We start from the raw sequence: 4,820 nt of genomic DNA on the forward strand, positions 1-4,820 counted from the left end.
TTTTTTCCTCAGCTTTTTTTTAATAGCTGTTCAAAAAAAGGATGCTTCATCATCTTCCATGGAAACCCTGTTGTGATGGCCATCAAACGCAGCTAGTGCGACTGTATTGGCAGACAGCCTATTTATTAATGCCTGCCTGTTTAACTCGCTGGCCGGAGGACTCTGTGTCATATTTACAATATGCAGATACAGCCTGAGCCTCGCGGAAGCTTTGCACGAGCCAAAGTGAGCACGGTAGCTCGCCGATATCCGCTGGAGCGGAAGCGATGAGGCCATTTCTGAGCTCAAATGGCACAAGTCAGGTGGAAGGAAAACCAATTGGCCACATATGTATATTTCCCTGCACGGCATGGGGTCCCCGCGCTCCGAGAACAGAGGAAAGAGGCAGGAGCATTTGAAAGACAAAGACGGCAGCACTGTGTGATTTATTTTTACCTTCACCTTTTGAAAAATGGACACACTTGGTGCGGATGTTATTTAAAAAGTCACGAAGAGACAGGAGCGCACAATTCTGTTAAGGCTGTAAAAGTATCTTTAACATGGAAAACATGAAGATTATGAAAATATTAAGTCGCTAAACATTAATAATCATTAAAAGGCCTCTTAAGTCAGCCTTATACTCTTTCTGAAGTGATGTGAAGGGCTGGACAGATATGAACAAGATAAATAAACCAAAAGATAAAGTCAGAATTATAATTTTCCTCAAGTAATGTCACTTGGTTGGGTCTGAATATTTTCAAAATTTGCGGAGATAGAAAGTAGTTAACTTGCTAGACCTGTGTAACTTGCTCCTTTTCTTGTTGTGAAGCCACTATAGCAGCTCAAGGCGCCTTCCAGTGGCGTCATGTTTACAAGAAGAGTCAATATGAACGGCCCTCTCTTGGTGGTATTCACAACCTCAAGTTTATGCCTTTGCTACGTTAAGTTAGCTTACTCTAAGAGTTGGTGGCTTCAAGACATCAACAGTTGGCCAAAGGCGTCCTCACGACTTACGGCTGATGTTACAGCATAAACACAAAGTATTTTATATTCATGTCTTCCTGTGTTGTAAGCACAACTTCACAAGTTACTTTTAAAGGCAGCAATATATACTCAAATATCCAACTGAAGGGACAGCGCCCAAGATGCACTGTGGGTGTTGTAGTAAGCATTTTTTGGTAAAGAAAAAAACTGATGTCTCTGGTTCTGCTGCCTCGGTCTTAATGCTTTCCTTTGATCCATCACAGTCAGATAGACAGTGCTCTATGACTGCAGCACATGGCATATTCTCTTAATATTCAAAAAGGGAGTGCTAATGGCAAACAAGTGACACGTGATGCCATCTGTTTTCAACTTGCTCGTAATCCTTTTGCCAAGTCCGCAAGTAGACTTCCAGTACCAGCTTCATAATTAACATAAAAATCATGTTTTTATTAAACAGCGAAAAAGAAAGTTTCCACCGCCTCGATCAAATTTTGCCAGTCCTATTCTCCGTACTAGACCACCAATTCACTGTTACTCTGCCTCTCCCCAGTCCCCATCACTGAAAAGGTCTCAGTCCTGCATCCCAGTGCCGGGTACGGTGCGGGCCTTGTGATCAAGTCCACAGGCGCAGGAGACCCCCCGCCAGGTCTAATGGGCAATGAGGAGCCCTCGGACCCTTTCAGTCCCGCAAGAGCCCCTCAGCCCCCGCTCAATTACACGGCGGGCGTCTCAGTCTTTGCCTGGTCAATTACCAGCAAGCCCCTGCATTTACTGTCGTGCACACACAGGTTTGCAAGATAATCAGTGTCCAAAATTGCCCGGTTAGAATGAAGGGACGGATGGAGAGGTATTCAGATTAGCCAGTCAAGCTGAAGGAGAGGCACGAGGGACGGGGACAGCTATCAATCTCAATCTGGCTTCAGCGGTTGGAGGGGGAGGATTGTGGTGACCTTTCAACTTTGGTTCTGGAAAGATATGATCCTGTGGAATTTTTGCCGATATAACCGCTGCGATGTTTGTTTTTATATATGCATATATGGGCTGCGTCCTTTATTTAAATGCAAACTTCTCTAATCACCAAACCCTGTGCGTATTAGTCACTCATATAGCACGTCTCATATTCCGCTCGCCTTCCCCTCCCTCCCTCCCTCCTACCTAGCCAGCCAGGTATGACAACTGGCTGACACCTGACCAAGGGAATTAATCATCCTTGACCCTGGACCAATTACCCCTCATTACCCACTCTGTGTCTACCTCTCAGGGGAAAGCCGTGTAACAATAGCGCAACATGAAAGTCAGTGGCGTCACAGGGCCGAGCCCTAATGGACGCTCCTGTGCCGCCGTGTCTCCTCAGGAGTCCAGGTTGACTAACCTTCAAGTCCTTGTCACTCTCCAACAGCGTGTGGACAAAAGAGGCTTTTGTTCGGGATCAGGGTCCGCGACCTTTTGAGTTGAAGTGCACAGGGCTGCCGGCGATGAGGGGGCAGCCTCTAAATGAAAGTTTTGGGATGAGAGGAAAGTATAGTTTCTTTTATTTACGTCTTTAAATGACAACAATTTAGATCAGTTATAAGCTGTTTCTAAGAAAAACCCTTGAATTGCCCGAATATTAAAAACATCTTTTTGGATAATGTCTAAGCTACCCTTCCATTTGGTAATAGCTACAAGTATTAGTAATCCATTTGTTGGAGAAAAAAAAATAAGCAAACAAAGCACGTGTGAGTGTGCGGCCAGAATATTTTGCGATTGTCATTCAATCTGAGCTCGTCATCTACCTGTCAGCCTCCCGTGTGTTCGCTGACCTCTGAAAACACAATAAGACTGGAACAATGACCATAGAGGGTTAATTACCACCAATTAGAGGCCAAAGTGGCTCCCCTTCACTATGGTTTGTGTGTAACCCAAGCCCAGGGAGACGCAGCGAGGCTCTTATTATGTCTGTGCCCCTGTCTCTGGTCCTTCCTGGGAGTTTTTACTTCACCTACCTCCGGAGTACACGAGGGCACAAAACATTTGCACAGAAATGTCAGCTGAATTTCATTTCTTTCCACCGTCACGGCTTATTTCATCCCGCCTGTGATACGCAGGCTCAGTTGTATCTCACTGAGCTGACAATTGCCTTTCAACATTTCACTTAATGCTACTTTACTTAGCAGGTAAGGGGTTAATGGACAGGTCCCTGGTGGTTTCAGTGGAAAGCTAATGGTCCTGGCAAAGATGATGAGGTCACTCTCTTACTGCTAAGAAACAATGAGTGATTTACAATTCTTCCTGCATACTATTCATATATTATTTATACTTGTTATATTCACTGGAAGGAGAAAGATGCATGGTTTAATATCAACGTGAAGTTTGTTTTTCTTGATGGCTGTTTCACTAAATTGTGAAAGTGGCAGAGGCAACTGAGGACTGATCAGCTGAGATGGACGTTTCCGTCGCTAGTTGTATTAATTAGTTAATTCTGTGGCTGGGTAAATAATAATAAATGCCACTTATGTCCTGTCATAGCTGATGTGTGCTAACAGCTCCTATGTGCGCTTCATTCATTCATTCATTCATCCTACTGAAACTGAAACTTGATCTCCTGCTGCGACATCAAGAGACCATCTGTGAGGAACCATGAAAATAAAGCAGGATACACTCTGCCTTCCAGGCTAGCTAACATCCGTGGTGTGTTGCGTTGTGTTGTGTGTGTTGTTACCTAGATGTCGAAGTCTATTTTCTGGTGTCAAAGGACACCCATACAGTGATGTCCTAAAGATCCATAGACAGATGGGACCATTACGGTCAAAGCCCCTTGGCTTTGTTTGTCCTGAGCCGGTGATGAAATATTGATGGAAAAATAGAAATATTTTGCCTGCTGCTCAATGTTGCCCATCTAAAAGGGTTAATGAGTGTTAAGACTTCCCTGTCTCCTGTTACAACAAAATGTAGCTAAACTGCCCACTAACATTGACTAGACTGGAGTCTGCAGGCTCTTTGGGGCTAACAAGAATCGATTACGTTTTTCCAATACGGGATTAAGTTTCCCTGGTATGATTGCTCAAGTGACAGAGTTCATGGAAATGCCGAGCTGCATTTTGATATACATATAGATAAATATATGTATTTATATATGGAATTAGACCCTTTAATAGAAACATTTGAAAAGCATTCGAGGGAAACTTCAACATTTTGCACATTTGTTTGGTCTTATGAGGAATAGTTACATATACACGTGTGATAAAGGTTTCAGAGCCTTTAAAGTTTCCTGCAAGTGAACGCTGGACCTGGCTGTCGGGGCATTGTGGGTAATGTAGGCCCCATGTTTTCGAACCACAAGTACTCTGTCTGTTTTTGTTGCCTATCCACAGTCTTACCATATTGTGTGCTGTAAAAGTAAAACAAATCAAACAAGGATCATATCTCCTCCATCTTTAATAGGAAAGCTTAATAGAATAGTTAGACATTTTAGATAAACTCCACTCTCACATCTGTCTGGTACTATAGCTACAACCATGTGCCAGTTAGCCAAACCTTGCTCCGTCCACAGCTAACAAAACCCGTCATACCCTGCTGTTTACACTTCAGTTGTACATTTTTTTTGTATTTTTGAGTTTTTGAGGCTTTTTATAAAGGGGATTCTGTGACAATAGCTAGTCTTCCTGTTTCTCCCTGTTTCCACTTTGTATGCTAAGATAAGCTAGGCTTACTGGCTCCCAATCCTTTGGCTTCCTATTTAACATTAACAAGTGAGAGTGGTATTGATATTTTCATCTAACTCTTACACTGTAAATTAGTGTACATTGTGTTTTCTGGTTGTCATTGACAAAAAAAAAAAGTAATTATGTATTATACAGTGACTAACAAATATGCTA

The sequence above is a fragment of the Chelon labrosus genome (genome assembly GCF_963514085.1).
Source record: "Chelon labrosus genome assembly, chromosome: 22".
NCBI lineage: Eukaryota > Metazoa > Chordata > Actinopteri > Mugiliformes > Mugilidae > Chelon > Chelon labrosus.